This window comes from Thamnophis sirtalis, unplaced genomic scaffold (genome assembly GCF_051295495.1).
Source record: "Thamnophis sirtalis isolate CommonGarterSnake01/CBP01778 unplaced genomic scaffold, rThaSir2_p1.2 scaffold_1, whole genome shotgun sequence".
NCBI classification, from domain to species: Eukaryota; Metazoa; Chordata; class Lepidosauria; order Squamata; family Natricidae; genus Thamnophis; species Thamnophis sirtalis.
In genome coordinates, this window is record NW_028261381.1 from 50,664,957 (window position 1) to 50,683,370 (window position 18,414).

An 18,414-nucleotide genomic window follows, 5' to 3' on the forward strand; every position below is an offset into this window, starting at 1 on the left:
ATTTATCTGAGGCTGTCTCTGAGCATCAGTGTACAGGAGCTAAGAAATTCTGTGTATTATAGCACTTACGAACCATTCTAATAATTCCAGTTACTACAATCTCTGCCTACCTTACTAGACCTGACAAAGCAAGCATCATCCAAGTCCTGCCAATAAAACAATGCCATCTCATGGGGCTCTGGAGTTGTGCCTTCTTTGTCTTTGGGCCTGCCTCAGATCGTTATAATCCTGACAACTAGGTTCTTCTTTCAGATACTAAGCCAGGATGCAGATCTGCCTAATAATGTGTACTTGGAATTTGTTTCCTGCTTGGGATGTGTTAATGGATTTTTTAAAATTATTATTTTGCCCTGGTAACATGGTGCTTTCAATTCTCTCCACCCAGAGTCATTTGATGAATGGGCAAGCTGGAAACCAAATAAATAAAGCAAGTATGGGTCTACAGGTTCTCAGATGGTGTGTTCTATCATTACACAACTGCCCATACTTCACAAAGCACAAGAATAACTCTTTAAAATATTATTTTAAAAATGTATATCATGCACAATCCCAAGACTGTACTTAGCTTGCTGAGACAGGGTAAAAAAACAACAACAGTTAAAACTACTCCATGTCCCTCCAGGACTGTTAACTGGCCTAGTTAAAAGAGAGGCTTAAAACACTCTTCCTCAAGTATAAAAGAGGAAAGCAACCCTTCTCAAAATAATTCCACAGTGTAAACTAAACTTTACCATAGAAAAAGCAGAATTATTGAAATACATGGATGACCGAATCTGTTAGATGTTAAGAACTCAGAGTCCTGTCAACAGTTGAGAGCCAAGAGTCCTATAGTTCATTTGGGTGTAAACTTGTGAATTAGTCCAAAGAGGAATTGGCAAAAAGGGTGTGAAATAGCCAAGGAAACAGATATAATACAATCTGTGATACTTTCAAATTGCTGTTTGAATCTGAAATATATCCAGTCTTATCTGCATAAGCCTTGTTTGGATTTTAGACCAGCCAATAATAAAAATGGCACTCTATTAATAATATACCATTTAAAATATTATATTGGGCATGGATTCAAGAAACATATACTGAAAATGTAAGTACAGAAATACTTCCCCACTTTCAGATGCGATTTTAACTAGACTAGCAAACAGAAGTACCTTGTAGCTCCCTGCCATTGTTAAATAGGTTTCCATGCAAATCATAAAGGCTATTATCTCGCCCTGTGTATGCTGGTCTAGTTTTGCTTGAATTTCAAAACCTTCAATGAAGATCAGAACCCTTATGTGATTCCTTTGTGTCAAACTGCTTACATCTTCAGATATTTCTATAGTACAGCCGCTGCTCTCAAAGAATGGAAATGCAACCTCACTGTGAAAATTTTGCCAAAAAAGGTTGGCAGGAAAGCTTTAATCAGAGTAGAGAAGCAATGTGCCCTGAAAAGGCAGAAAGTGGGATCAAGTGCATCTTTCAACACAGCATAGGCTTACTTTTATTTAAATTTAAAACCACATTTGCAACTTGGAGCAGAATCACATTATGGGTTGGATTTTTCCTACTATAGGGTTGCAGCTTTTACACAATTTTCATCCAGAGATTTCAAAAAATGATTTAGAGAAGATACAGTCATTCATATCTTAATCCTTTGGTAAGATTAAGTAGAGTTCCAACAGCTCCCCCTAAACAATTCAGCAAATCAATGAAAAAAATAATAGTTTTGTGGAGTTACAGCTCAGATCAAGCCACACAGATGCATTTGGGATAGCTAGCCCTCTGAGTTTCTTCTAATAACTTAAGCTGTTTTGCCTGTTTCATGGGGAGATTCATTATTGCTGAAATTCTCCAAGTTGTATCATATTTCTATCTTGACTGAAAGCTGATGTGGCAATTAGTCCAAATAGTTGGGATTTGTTTGGAAATATGATCATAAAGTAAGGTTGTCCTTCTCAAATGGACATGTGAAGATTTTTTACTATTGTTTTTTTTCTTCTTTTATGACATTGATCTTAGTTTGCAGTCAAACCTGATTCCCCCCCCCCACCTTCAGCTACCTATTTCATCTCAGTCCTAATTCAGCTACGACCCCATTTTTTCCTTGTCATGATAGAAAAAGGATTACTAATCATTGCAGCCCTTTATGCATTTTTGTGGAAATGAATTTAGTAAGGTTTTTGAACAGTATCAGGTTGTAGTTGCACATAGGAAATGTATCCTTGCTCTCCACATTATCCATTTCTAGAATTTTTGTTTCTTTCCACACCTTTATTCTGATTCTACTTTCAAGGCTTAGAATTTTACTGAGTTAAAATTCTCTTTAGTTAATCTTGATTAGGCAGAGAAGTAAACCAGCATGAATTTTGCAATTTCCATTTCTAATTCTAGTTATCCTGTACCTTGACTTATTACTGGATGTGGTGTCCTGATTTTATGTGTGCAAGGCACACTGAGTATAATGATTGGCAGAAAGAGAAGATGCTGTTCCTTCTAAACTTCACATTTTATTCCAGACCTCCTTATATTAGAATGGTTTGTAACCCTGGCTTGGCTAAATTGGATTCCCTACCTCCACTTTTTTTAGTGCAGTAGAAAATAGACAAACCTGAGTCAACTCTGCAAGCTTCTTGCCCCACCATTTTTTTAGCCTGTTTTCTAATGCAATGGAAAAAGATTTTTTGGCTAGATGAATGATTTACTAATAGTCTGTAGAAGTGCAGAGGTGATGTGCCTAGAGGATTTGTGAAATTCTGTGTAGTGTTATAATACTGTAATAGGAAATATAAAAAGGAACATGTGATAAAGTGATGAAATGAAGAAAAAAATAAGAAAAAATGCATATAAAAATGCTGCCTAAAATAAGGTTAGGAGAAATATAGTTGTAAAGAATTAAATAATTAAAAGAGCAGAAAAAACATAGAATGATTTTGATGGAATTGGAAAAAAATTATTTTGAAGGTGAAGACATATAGCTAGACAAATCACCCCCAGCAAAGTTTGGGAATTAAGAATAAAGATAATGAAATTATTTAGGATGAAACCAAAGGAGGAAATGATGAAAGCAATATGTTAGAGATCTGTATATGAATGATAAGGTAAAGGTAAAGGTTCCCCTCACATATATGTGCTAGCCGTTCCTGACTCTAGAGGGTGGTGCTCATCTCCGTTTCAAAGCCGAAGAGCCAGTGCTGTCCAAGACGTCTCCATGGTCATGTGGCTGGCATGACTAAATGCCCAAAATGCACAGAACGCTGTTACCTTCCCATCAAAGATGGTCCCTATTTTTCTACTTGCATTTTTCCACGCTTTTGAACTGCCAGGTTGGCAGAAGGTGGGACAAGTAATGGAAGCTCACTCTGTTATGCGGCACTAGGGATTTGAACCGCTGAACTATTGACCTTTCTGATCAACAAGCTCAGCGTCTTAGCCACTGAGCCATTGCGTTCCTTCCTATGAATGATAGTGATGTATTGAAAAATGGAATTTTAACAAAACAAATTGCTATAAAATTAACTCCGAAAAGGTTGGATAAATGTCATAACATGCCATGAGAATGTTGAAAAATAGAAGGTTGCAGTGTTTTCAGGAGGGGATGATGGGTGTCAGAAAAAAATTGAGAAATACCGTGCGACTTGATTTCAGGTGACTATTTACAGGTAAGATATTCTTCAGCAAGTCATTGAGAAATGAATGTGAGAAAGAATGTTCATTGCACATTTGTTGTTATAAAGTGAATGATACCATGAATAGAATAAAATTATGAATCTTTTCCATGAATATGGAATTAAAAGTTGGTTGTGGAATGTAATTGGAGCAATATACAAGGAGAGTAATGCATGAGTGAGAATAAATAGAATGTTTAGCAAACAGTCCAGCCTTGAAAAAGGAGTAAGACAGGGATGACTGATGACTCTTTGGTTATTTAGTGCATTTATGGACAAGCACATGTGTTAAGTTTAATGTTGGTTGAAATAAAATTTGCTGTGTATAACAGCATGCTCCAAGATGGTTTGTAAGGGGGAAGTGACAAAGTTGACCCTGTCCAGAATAACATAAATTAAGTTGAATGCAACAGGTTGGGGTACCTGTAGTTTTTGGAGTATAAGATGCACTCCCCGCCCTAAAAGTAGGTGAAAATTGCAGTGCATCATACGCTATACAACATTGCCGAAGCCCTGCCCACTCACTGGCCTGCCCCTTTTGACCATTTTCAATCTCAGCGCATTGCATTTTTGGCCTCTGCATTTTAGACCTGTTCCAGGCTGCGGGGATTGCCACAGCACATCGTTGCTGATCACCACCAATCGCTGCCTCCATGTGTCGTGTTTACATCCTCTGCTTGCCCTGTTTTTGGCCTCCATGCAAATGCGACAATGTGCTGTGGCATCCTGGCAGCCTGAAAAGGGTCTAATATGGAGTGTGTGGAGGCCAAAAATGCAACACATGGAGGCCAAAAACATGACATGCAGAGGTGGCGATGGTCTGTAGTGATCCTCACAGCCTGGAACAGCTGATTGGTGGTATTCTGGGTGGCTGATCCAACCACCAATTAGCTGTATATGCTGAACCAGGCTGTGATAATGTGCTGAAGCTGACCAGGCTGTTTGCTTTTTGCTGCAAGGACGCTAACCAGATGAATTCCAATAGATGTTGGTAGGCAAAGGCAGAATTTCCCCCCCTTGTTTTCCTATCCAAAAACTAATGTGCATCTTATATTCAGGAGCATTTTATACTCTGAAAAATACAGTAATTAAGGAGTTGTATTGTAAAATAGGAAAAGAGAACCAGATGCAAATAGATGATGAATGAAGGTAATTTGAATACAAAGCAAGTGACCAGCGAATGGTTTGGTCATGTAGGAAGAATGAGGATCAAATTATAAAATAAACATTTCAAGGAAGTTTAATGGCCAAGAGAACAAAAATTGGATGGTGATAAGATCCCCAATCAGAGGAAGTGAGACAAAAAATATATACCCCTAAAGGCAACATATGGATGTGATTGGAAAAAAAGATGGTTTAAGCAGACCGAAAATATAGAAAGGTACAATACATGATGCTGCAATAAGTTGATTTTAGTAATATTTCCTTTTCTTATCCCATTCTAATTTCTCTGGATTGCTCTTTCCTTATCTAAGGTAAAGGTTCCCTTCACACATATGTGCTAGTTGTTCCCAACTCTAGGGAGTGGTGCTCATCTCAGTTTCAAAGCTGAAGAGCCAGTGCTGTCCAAAGATGTCTCCATGGTCATGTGGCCGGCATGACTAAACACCAAAGGCACATGGAACACTGTTACATTTCCACCCAGGTGGTCTCTATTTTTCTATTTGCATTTTTACATGCTTTCGAACTGCTAGGTTGGCTGGGGTCAAGTAATGGGAGCTCACTCCATTATGCGGCACTAGGGATTCGAACTGCTGAATTGCCGACCTTTCTGATCGACAAGCTCAGCATCTTAGCCACTGAGCCGCCGTGTCCCACATTTCTTTATCTAAACACTGATTAATGTTGCTTATACTATAACAGAATACCAGGATGGGTATATACAGTATGTATTAAAGGAGATTAATAGACCCTATACTCTCTTTTTGAGCATGTCTGCAAATCCACTGAGCACAACTCCCTCCTTCATCTTTAATTCTACTTTGGCTGAAGGTGATGGCGGGGGTGGAGGAGATTTTTATCTCTGTCTTTCCCAAACCATTATTTCTTACATTCACTTTGCAACCATGTGAGATTAGCCTTGGACAAGTTCTATGTTTGTAATTTCCCTAAAAGAAAAGGTCTCATTCAATTTCCCTCCACTATGTTCCGTTTAGGAAGCGATTGTTCTAAAAATGACAAGAATCGCAAGGAGTTTTGATAAATTGTGGGAATAATGCATTATGGGAGTTGGTGAGGGAGAGGGAAATAACATAGGTTCTCAATCAAGGAATTCTTTTTAAAGGGTGGAAGTTATAATAAAGCACAACAATTCAAAAGGTCGTAAGATTTCTCATAGCCTGGGAGAAAGGAGCTTGGGAAAGGGCTGCCAAGTATATAGGGAGGTTAAGGACAAGAGAAAGAGAGTGAGTTTCTCTGACCGGGATATTTGGCCAGGTAGCTGATACCCATTCTCTTTCCTTCATTCCATTTCAGGAATTTAAAAAATGAGAAAATACATTTAAAAGTGGGGGGAAAGAGGAGAAAGGGGTAATCCAAGCACGTCCTTCAAAAAAGCATTCTTCTGACCAAACTTCGTTTCTTGATGCTTAAAACAAAGAGAAAATTATATTTACCTTCCTTCAACTGCTGTCAGGCTAAAAAGAAAGCCAGAAGTGGTATGCTTTCTTGCTTTTGAGGCAGGTGGGCAACAATAATATAGGGTCTATTTTGTTGGTGTTTATTACTTTAGCACAGGAGACTAAGTAGAAATCAGCCCAGGAGATATTTTTATTTCCATTCAGCTTTCAGGGAGACGAAAGGGTCACATTAGAGGCTGATAGAGGACAGCAAGGTGGGAATAAGATTGCAAGAGTATTAAATATCTAATAAAGATTCCTATATTTATATCTGCCATTGCTCAAGTGACCACCTCAAACATAATGGAAGATGATAAAGGTCACAGAGTGTAACCGTTTTAAAACTGTTCTTAAACAGTATGGCAATAGAACAGGGATGTCAAACTTGCATCATCACGGAGTTGTGACATGACCTATCGTGACTTCCCTCCCCTTTACTAAACTGGGTGTGGGCGTGGTCAGCGTGTGATGCATCTGGCCCGTGGGCTGCACGTTTGACAGCCTTGCAATAAATAAACCCTACTTTAGCATCTGGACAATCAATGATTAAATAAATAAACCCTACTTTAGCATCTGGACAATCCATGATTAGTTAAGCTTCTCTCATTGAAGGGCTAAGGGGGAGATTAAAGCATGAAAGTAACATCAGGGCAGTGTCGGGGGGGGGGGAAGTGCTCATTCCAGGCAGAGGTGGGTTTCAGCCGGTTCTGTCCCGTACATGCATAATTTAGTGTGCCTCCCCATACCGGGGCTTCCAGGGGCCCGGTACTGGAATGGTCTCTCCCCTGGCCTGCCCCCCCCACTCGCCTGCCAGCAGAAGCCTTCTGGGAGGCAAGATGGATTTCTTTCTCCGCCCCAATTGGAAACGAGGAGGCTGTGAAAGACAAGGCAGCGGCTCCCACGTGGCTGTTCAAACAGCAAAAGAAGGAACAGGAGAGGAGTTCCACAAGGGGCTTTTCAAACAGCCAAACTCCCCTCCTGTTAATTCTTTTGTTTGAACAATCCACGCGGGGCGCGCTCCCTTGCTTTGACAGCGGTCTCATTTCCAATTGGGGGGGGGAGAAATCCATCTTTTCTGTCCCTCTCAATGGATCCCCACCCCAATTGGAAACAAGGGAGCTGTGAAAGACAAGGCAGCACCCCCACGTGGCTGTTCAAAAACCGAAAGAAGGAACAGGAGAGGAGTTCCACGCAGGGCTTTTTAAACAGCCGAACTCCCCTCCTGTTCCTCAGGCAAGCTGGATCAGGAGTGCACGCCAGGTTGTTGCTCCTCCTGCCACAGCCACTGTTGGCGGGACTCTCATGAGGGGAAGAGAAAAAAATAATAAAAGGCTCCCGCCATGGAGTGACCCACCCACTCCCCCGCCTGGCAGAGCTTTCCCCCCCCCTCAGCTCTTCTTTGCCCACCAAAGCACTGCCCCCACTCGGCTGTCCTTGTTGTCACCACGCCCCCTCTGTGTGCCCAGCCGACGGCCTGAGGAGGAGCGACTGATGGTGGTGTGGGGCAGCTGGCGGCAGCGGCTACTGCTCCTGGGCTCGCTTTGGGTAGCAGGCAGCACCCCAACTCCCCTGCTGCCACCACCACCACCACTGCGCCGCATCAGCAGCAGCACCTCCCGCCCACAGAACTGAGGCGGGAAAGAACATCAAAAGACCTGGAGCCACAGACTCCCTCCTTTCCCCTGCCCGGCAGCTCCTTGAGTGGGACCAGGGCGCGTGCAGGATGAGTGGAGTTTGCAGCCAACTTTAAAGTGAATGGGGCTGTTTGTGACTAAATGGGACAGAGAACATAGAGGAATGCAAGGGAACATGGAGGTAATCTAGTCCAACCCCTTTCCAAGGCAGGAGTCCTTCCTTCTCTTTGAGAGCTGTCAGTAGCAGACATGAGGGAAATGGTGTGTGTGTGTGAATGTGTGAGAGAGAAAGAAAGAATGAGAAAGAGAAAGAAAGAGAGAGAGACAAGAAAGAAAGAAGGAAGGAAGGAAAATAAAGAAAATAAGTGGTAGAGAGAGACACAAGAAAGAAGGAAGAGAGGGAGGGAGGGAAAAAGAGAGAGAGGGAGATAACTTATGATCACAATTGAGCCCAAAATTTTGGTTGTTAAGCAAGAGCGTTGTTAAGTGAGTTTCACCACATTTTCCAACTTGGCCATGACCACCCAGTCACATGACCACCAGTCTACTCCCACAAAACAGGCCATACCTCAGAATAGGTTCTAAAATTTTTTTGAAACCCATCACTGATTCCAGGGGATTTTTGTCCCATGGTTATGGACAAATGGATAAAGGCCCCAAGTGTGTATGGTGCATTGCAGTTGCTAGACTTGCAAATGAGGTGAAGGAATAGTACTTGAAATCACAAAAAGGACAGACACCTTTCTTATATTCAGAAAGGCAGAGCTACTTTCCTGTGCAACAGGGAAAAGGTCAGAAGGGCAATTTCCTAGTTGCTGCAGAACATATAAATGTAGTCTGGGATCACATTCATGGTTTATGGCTTCGGCAAACTTCCATGACTGGATTCACACCAAATTGCGGAGCCAGAACCAAATAAACCTTAATGTGATGTGCAAACTCAGTCATAATTTATTATCTTTCTCTCCCTCGCAGCTTCATTTTATGCTAGGAGTATAGTTTAGGAGGAGAAGGCAGACAGATAGACTTATTGAGGTATGGTTGTTATAGAAGAAGCTGTTCATAAATCTTGGAAGCTTGAGGGCAATGTCAGCTCAAGAAATTTTGCTGCTGAAGTGGAATGCACAATGGGCATATCCCAACTAGATACCATAGCCAACATTTTGTGTAGTGTTGTATATTTTAGGTATGTGGTGTTGTCTTTAACGTTTAGACTGCAGCAATGGACAAAAGTAGAAGATGAAAAAATCCTGTCCCGGAGCGTAGCCCAATTTCCACCACCTGAAAGGCCAGTTCACTTTTGTGAGTGTAAGAATAGCACTACCTAAACTTTAAAAACTTAAAGAGATTCTGTATTAGGATCAGGCATTCCCATTACTTTCTAAATGTGCTTTCTAGCATTACTAGTTAGGCCTCTGAAAATGAACTCGGCAATAGAAAATACTAAAAGGTCAGGCTTCTCTCAGATAAGGTGAACTGGAAGAGAAAACAGATGGACAAGGATATAAGAACTGATTTATTGTACGAAAGCTACAAAGCCATTACAAAAGAGTTCTAGCAACCGATAAGCATCAAATCTCAGTTCTATTTAAAGTGCAATCAGCATCCACATTCTTGTACCTCTTTCTCCTGCCTTTTGTATCAAAAAGGGTAGAAGTGACATTTTCCTGGAGGGGAGATGGGACAGTTTCCATATGCTTCTTGTTTTGGGAATGGCCAGATCTGATATCAGTCTGCTTGCTTTGGCCAGGTAAGAACTAGCCTCTAGACCAAATAAGAGAGTAAGTAGGCAAACAAGAAGATAATGTTTGCATGTGCTTTTGCACACAGTAATGAGATGTGTTGGATTTTTATTCAGTTTACAGAAATTGTAACTCTGCTTCTACCCTAATATTAGCGAATGAATATGTATGTGAACTACGCTGTCTTTTGTCCTTGGTTTTTTACATGCATAGCTTGTTTTCAGAAAATGCATTTCGCTTGTTCCAATAAGGAAATGACCATTCTAAGTCCAATGTTTCCCCTTAATTGGTATCAGCTTGCCAAAGCCCCAAGTAGGGGTCTTTCTATGCTCTGCAATCTTTCTAATTAGCCAAGGAAGGAAGAGGCTTACATTACAATGATCTTTTGTATAGGTGAAGGCTGACAAAGTTAAGGAGAAAGGAATTCATCATACAGAGAGAATGAATAAATGATTGCAAAGCCGATGCTTCGTTTACAAAAGTTGGTTTCTAAGGAGGTGTGTGACATTTATTCTGGAACTTGTGCATGCATTTTTATTCAGGCTATAGGGCTATCTTAGCCAAAGGCTAGAACCCACATGTCAATAGTAAGTAGAATCAGAGCAATAAAAGGGTATGGGGCTAGGAGAAGAATTCAAGTTTGTTTAATTTAGATTAAGTCAGTCAAATACTATGAATATGATCAGTTATGCAAGTAGTCCTTGACTTACAACCATGCATTCATATATCTCATAATTGTTCCTGAAGCCATTTGAAGTTACAACAGACTGAAAAAAATATTATAAACATTTTTCACACTTATTTTTTTTCCTTTTTTATTATTTTTTATTAGTGAAAGAAAAATACAACAGCCAATAGATTGCAAAAGACAATACAACATCCGCCACTGTTTTGCTTTACATTTGACTACGTTTCGAGACATTTCCATAATAACAAAATCGTTATAGACATCAAAAGTTAGGCATCTTCTTCCCTCCCTCCCTCTTTCCTTCCCTCGTTTCTTCTCTGCCACTCCCCTTCCTTCCCTCCCTCCTTCTCTCCTTCCCTCCTTCCTCCCCTCCTTTCTTTTCTCCTTTTCTCCTTCCCTTCCCCCTCCCTTTCCTCTCTCCTTCCCCCTTCTTTCTCTCATACATTCCCTCCTTCCTTCCCTCCTTCCCTCCTTCCTTTCTTTCTTTTCTCTTAGATTCCCTCCTTTCTTCCCTCCTTCCTTCCTTTCTTCTCTCCTTCCTTCTCTCCCTCCTTCCCTCCTTGCTTCCCTCCCTGCTTCCCTCCCTCCTTCCTACCCCGCTTTCTTCTCTTTCTTCTCCTTCCTTCTTTCCACCTCTCCTTTCCCTTCTCTCCTTACTCTTCCTCCCCTTTAACCTTCCCCCCTTCTTCCAATTCCTCCCCTCTTTCCTACTCTTACATTCCCTCCCATTCTTCCTCTGCCTTTCCCTTTCTCCTATTCCTCTCCTTTCTCCTCTCCTTCCTGTCTTTCCTTCTACCCCTCCCTCCATCCACTCTAACCGTTGTTGCATTTGCATATTCTCCTCTACTGAGGACGACCTGGTTCTCTTTTTTTTTCCTTGTTTAAAAAAGGCAAGATTTACAAAATGCGAGATGAAAAGATATTTTCATCTCCCATTGCTCATCTCGCCTTACCTAGAATGAAACTAGGTTGCTAATTCCATGCAGGTAGTTATAACGGATTACTTATCAGCTTTTCAAGTTTTTCCAACGTTGTGGTCTAGCGAAGTTGCTCAACGGTGAATTCTCACCTTTAATACATTTCTACTCTCATTTGTCCCTCAGTTTTTATATAATGTTTGTTTGAGTTGTTGCTTAAATCGTATTAAGTTAGTCAGCTATCTCCTTTTATATCTAAATCTTCACTGTCTCATCCAGCCATTTGTACAATTTCTCCCAGACTTTATAAAAGTCTGTTTCTTCTTTATCGTTAATCCGCATCGTCAATTTGTTCATTTCTGCTAATTCTAAGATTTTGTTCATCACCATAGTGCTAGTGGGGGCATTTTCACTTTTCCAGCATTGTGCGTAAGCGATCCTTGCCGCCGTCAAAATATGGACGAGAAGGTATTGATTGGTTTTACATATTTTTTGATCTGTTATCCCTAGTAGAAAGATTTCCGGCTTAAGACATAATTTAATTGACAAGATTTCATTCAGCCATCTTAGCTTTTGCTTCCAATACGCTTTGGCAACCGGACACGTCCACCACATGTGGTAGTATGTGCCCAGCATTGTTTTACATTTCCAGCATTTGGCCGATATTTTTGAGGAAATTTTTGCCAGTCTTGTCGGAGGGAGATGCCAGCGGTAGAACATTTTGTATATATTTTCTTTATAGGCCGTCGATTTTGTCAATTTCAGGTTCCACTCCCAAACCCTTTCCCAGTCATCTAGGTCTATTGTGTGGCCAATATTTTGGGCCCAGGTTACCATGACTTCTTTTACTCTTTCTGCTTCCATTTTTCGAGTCAGCAGGCAGTTGTATATTTTCGAGATTAATTTCTCGTCTGGTCCTATTAAGATTTTATCCAGTTCCTGGTCCTTGTTCTGAAAGCCAAATTGTGCTAGATCTGATTTGTATTTATTTTGAATTTGAAGATATGGCCACCAATCAATGTTTATTATTCCCATTTCAGCCAAATTTTCCCTGGAGTTTAGTCTATTTTGATCATCTAACAGCTGTTGGTAAATAACAATTTTATCAAAATTTATCAAATTTGGGTATATCAGGGCTTCCATCGGGGATATCCATTTGGGTAGTTGGATGTAAAATTTCCTTCTGATTTCCAGCCAATCCTTAATTAATACCCCTCTTAAATGATGTCTTCTAAAATAATTGTGGACTTTATTTCCCTCACACCATAAGTAATTGTGCCACCCGCATTGCAAGTCGTGGCCATCTATCGTTAAGATTCTTTTGTTGACTAACATTACCCACTCTTTTATCCACGTTGTTGTTGCTGCTTGATGATATGCTTTCCATTCCGGTAGGCCCATTCCACCTTGCGCTCTTTTATCCTGAAGATGCTTATATTTTATTCTAGGCTTTTTGCCATTCCACACGAAATTTCGTACCATTTTGTCCAAATCATTAGAGAATTTTTCTCCTAGTTTGACCGGTGCTGTTTGAAATAAGTAGAGGATTTTTGGCAAGATATTCATCTTAATTACTGTGACTCTTCCCATCAATGATATTTGTAGTTTCGACCAATTTTTTAAATCTTTTTGGATGTTTCGTAGTAGTTTATCATAGTTATCTTCTTTTATAGAAGAGCATTTCGCAGACAGCCAAATCCCTAAGTATTTAATCTTTTTAGTTACCTTTAGTTCCATTGCTTTCTCTAGTTCTTCAATCTGTTTTTTGGGAAAGTTCTTTATAATCATTTTTGTTTTTTCCTTATTTATTTTTAATCCGGCCACACGCCCAAATTCCTCAATGTCTTTCATCAATTTCGGTCCTGAAATTAGAGGGTCTTCCACAATAAAGACCATGTCGTCCGCAAATGCCTGTGTTTTATATTGTTCTTTTTTTATAGTCAAACCCCTAATTTCCTGGTTTAATCTTATCTGATTTAGGAGAACCTCTAGCGACATAATAAATAGTAATGGGGAGAGCGGACACCCTTGTCTAACACCTTTTCCGATTCGTACCCTCTCTTCGTAATCACACTTATGATTACTGCAGCATCCCCACAGTCAGGTGATCAAAATTCAGGCACTTGGCAACTGGCATATATTTATGATAGTTATCTTATACCAGGGTCATGTGATCACCATTTGTAACCTTCCTAGCTGGCTTCAGACAAGTAAAGTCAATGAAGAAAGCTGGATTCACTTAGCAACTGTGTGATTTATTAAACAATTACAGTGATTAATAAATGTGGCAAAAGTTATAAAATGAGGCAAAACTCACTTAACAACTTTCTTGCTTAGCAATGGAAACATTGGGTTCAATTGGGGTCATAAATCGAGGACTACCTGTATCCATATATAAATTGTATAATTATTATCCCATATACAGTATATTTCTTACTTTGCAATCACATTAAAAATTAAAATTGGTTGGACAATGCCCAAGCTTTTGGAGGCTCTGGGACCTTTGATTTTTGAAATCAAAGGAAAAGGGTTTGTCATCCTAGGGAGAAATATATCATATCATATGAGACATATCACATATAAAGATACCAAAACATCTGCCATTCCTGTCCACCTCAGGAAAGAGGTTGAATCTTTTTATTTCAAATGAATATTTATGAAATTGGTAATTTCCTGTGCCACTTTGCTCTAGCTGATTCAGGCTGGACTGTTTTGAATTTTACTGCAGTTGCATGCAGCAGACTGGGAGAAATATTTTACCTGTGGGGTGGTCACCAGTAGAGCTTCACTGACGTAGCTTTTAAATCAGACTAAACATGAAACTAAAGTCTCATGTGTGAGGAAATGCATCTTCTTTGGCTGAGCACAGAAAAAGCAAAATATAAATGAACTAATCACCAAACGGTTTCAAACCTGGATGGGTGGGTAGCAGTGGTGGGTTTCAAAAATTTTTAAAACCTCTTCTGTAGGTGTGGCCTGCTTTGTGGGAGTGGCTTGCCAGCCATGTTACTGGGTGGGAGTGGCTTGCCAGTCATGTGACTGAGTAGGCATGGCAATGTAAAATGTGGTGGAACTCATTTAACAACGCTCTTGCTTAGCAACCAAAATATTGGCTCAGAAACTCCGGCATTTGAAGCATGCAAGTCTTAAAGCTGTCAAGTTACAAGACCCTTGCACTCCTAACCCTTTAGAAAAAAACTCCCAGAGGTATTCAAACTTGACAGCTTTAAGACTTGTGGACTTCAACTCCCAGAATTCCTCCTCTCGCTCTTCATCTTGATGATGTGTGGACAGGCGGAGGGAGGGAACTGGAACCGATTCTAAATGGCACTGTAGATTTGTGGAACTTCTTCTATAGAAGAGGTTAGAACTGGCAGGAACCCATCCCTGGTGGGTAAATAGGTAGGTAGGTAGGTAGGTAGGTAGATGATAGATAGATAGATAGATAGATAGATAGATAGATAGATAGATAGATAGATAGATAGATGATAGAGAGATGGATGGATGGATGGATGGATGGATGGATGGATGATAGGTAGATTATATTAGATGATAGACAGACAGACAGACAGACAGACACGCACAGAAACGAACAGACAAAAAGATAAAATATGGAGGGAATGAGGAGTTTTTGTGTGAGACAGAATTGGTCTTTCACAGTAATCCTTGACTTAAGACAGGTTACTTAGTGATCGTTTGACATTACAACAGACCCCCCCCCCCCAAAAGCTACTTACAACCTAGTCATGAAGTTCTGATGTCAGTCACATATCTGCATTTTGGCTGCTTGGCAACCAGCTTGCATTTACGGCTGTTTGCAGTGCTCTTTGATTACATGACCATGATTTATGACATTTTTGCCAATCATGTGAGTGACCTATTGACGACTGTACTTGAGGGCTGAATTACTGTCATAACTTGAAGAATACCTGTAATTCAATTCATATTAACCTCTGATGTTCTGAGTGGTTAACATGTATTGTACAAATATCCACACTGGATGTTTGCCATATAGATAGTGTCATATTGTTGTATAATAATTATTCCCATATAGTTAGTCTCTGGCTATAATTGCAAAAGTTGGGATTCTCTTTTATTTATCATTGATTTCTACCTTGGTTTTAACCTGTTATATATCATCTTATAGTTTATTTCTGTCTGTTTGTCAAAGGGCACCCTAAGGAGATGTATAACATTAATAGAAACTATAGTTTTCTAGGAATTTAATACAGCTTTGGAATCTTTATTCGAAACATATGCAGTCTGGTTAAAAATGAACCTCAAATAACCAGATGCCTGGTCACCTTTTCAAAGAATAATGCAAATATTTTACTTGTTGATTCTATCATATTGCACAATGTTGCATTCTTCTAGAGCAGCGGTCCCCAACCTTTCTGGCTCCATGGACTCATAGTAGCGGACGTGGTGGCAGTGGAGGGAAGGGGATGATTTCGTATGTGCAAACTAATCCTGCGGGGGGACAAATGAAACTTCCTGTACTCACCCACCGCAACGGACCGCGGACCAGTACCAGTTTATGGCCTGGGGGTTGGGGACCCCTGCTATAGTATATTTAATGAAGTATAATGAAATAAATCCTTTTAAACTTTTAAAATTTAATCTTTTAAACCTCTGGAGTAGCACAAGTCTTCTAATAGGGTCACAAGAAAGGCAGCTTACATATACAAAATCCTTACAAGAGAATTTTATGATATTGTCAATGAACGGGAAAGTGGCTTTTTAATGGTTCCTTTGGAGTAGATATGAACTGGGTTGATAATGAAAATTCTTGCCTATTGTTCATATCTTCCTCTTGTCACTTTTGCCTGCTTTGTGTCCCATTTTGCCAGTGAGCTGTTGATGTTTCCTGGTGATTTATAAATAAGCATCAAGTTATACTTTCTGCTAGCTATAATGGACGGCTTGTATACTTGATCTGATCTGGAGGTGGGAATTTTCTGGAGTGTGCTGAGTGGAAACTAAATTGAAAATTACCCACAGTGATCACCAACAGTAAAACAGTAAGAACTTGAAGTGCCATGCCTATTTAAACAGTGGATTTTTGTCTGTCTGTTTGGGCCTTCAAATCACTGTTGACTTTTGATGAGTCCCTGAGTCCCTGCAGTTTTCTTGGCAAGATTTCAGAAGGCCCTTGCCTTTTTCCTAGGGCCAAGCAGTGGTGGGATTCAAATAATTTAACAACCGGTTTTCTGCCCTATAGGATTAGCCCTGTAAAGTGGGAAAAAACAAAAAAACAAAATAAGTTTTCTTCCAACAACCGATTCTCTGAACTGCTTAGAAAGTTAACAACCAGTTCTCCCGAATAGGTGCGAATTGGCTGAATTCCACCACTGGCCGAGAGAGGATGACTGGCCCATGGTCATCCAGCTGACATTATGCCTAAAGCGGGATTAAAAGTTTCCTGGTTTCTGGTCCAGTGCGTAGACCAAACTTTCTCTCAGTGTGTTAGCAATATTTCATATGCTTTTCTGGCTTTTGCCAGCTTATCTTTATTTGGAACTCATAGCTTCTTAAGCCAAGGTTAGTATGTATTTTAAAAATCATTATGTAAGATGTGCCATATTGAAAATATGGAATACAGTGGTTCATTAGTATTCATCCTTAATTGATTCTGGGAGGTGCAATGAATATAAAAAACAGTGAGTAACAAAAACATTCCCCCATAAGGAATAATGTAGTGAGTCACAAGGCATCCGACACTGACAAGTTGTTGTGAATACCAAACAAACAATGACTGCAGGAACAAAATGTTTGTGTCAAAATGTGTTGAGTACCAAATTTGATCAGTTACAAACCAGTTGAGTACTAAGGGACTACTGTAGATACAAATCCAGGTTGTCTCCAAAAACAGCTTTGTGGCTCTTAGCTTAAGAAGTATGTTGCAGATGAGAAATATAAATCAATAGAAATGACTAATTTATTATGAAATATTATAATTTTTTTCAAGGGGAATGCAAAATAAAATAAAAAGAACTTCTGTTAGAGAGAGATAGCTGCCAATGATTTTCTCTTTTACAATCAGTAGAAAGATTTAAAGTAGACAAAAGAGTTTATAGTATAATAAATTTACAGACATTTCTAAAATTCTGTGTTCATTTTGTCATGTGTAGATTAATGAGAAAAAATGAATTTCAACAACTGTAGAATTGGGCTGCAGCATAACAAATCTGACAAACGTGAAGGGGTCTGAAGACTTTCTGAATGCACTGTAGGTCTAACCTTGCTTTGCTTATTCAAGTTCAATCAAGATCTAAATATTAGGTATTACTGCAATGCATACAACCATCTTGTAGACCGCATCTGAATAAGCTGTATCTGTGAGGGTGACTGATTTCAGGATTCTGTATTTAATGTGTGTGTGCGTGCGCATCAGTGTGTCTGTGTGTTGAGCACTTAAGTACTAGCTAGGACCAACTGCCACAACGTAGCAAGACATTCTTACAGAAGTATAATGTTCTCTGTTCCTGTGCTCTTAAAGACATGTTCCAACATGCCTACCATCTTCACGTACTGAATCTATGCAAAGATATTCCCTCTTGATTGTATTATGATTTGGTTGTTCTCTTTTGCTATTCTATTCTAGCAAGGTATTACATGACTGAGCCATGATTCATGAATCATGTAATCAGAAAGGTCGGCATTTCGGTGGTTCGAATCCCTAACAGAGTAAGAGCCCGTTACTTGTCCTAGATTCTGCCAACCTAGCAGTTTGAAAGTATGTAAAAATGCAAATAGAAAAATAGGGACAACCTTTGGTGGGAAGGTAACAGCATTCCGTGTGTCTTTGGCATTTAGTCATGCCGGCTACATGACCACCGAGATGTCTTCGGACAGTGCTGGCTCCTCGACTTTGAAACGGAGATGAGCACCCCTCCTAGAATCGGGAACGATGAGCACATATGTGTGAGGGGAACCTTTACCTTATACATGTTTGGTTATCCATAACTTTGTGATACATCTGCTTAACAGGACCAATATAATTACTGCTCTTTTTAAAGAAAAAAAATACCATATTGGTTCCTTGACTCGGCTGAATATTGTTGTACCTTTCTACTTACTACATTGCAATGACAGAGATAGTATTAACAATGAATAGAATGTTTATGACAGTATTATACAAGGAAATGTCTTCTTCTGGCCACTAAACACA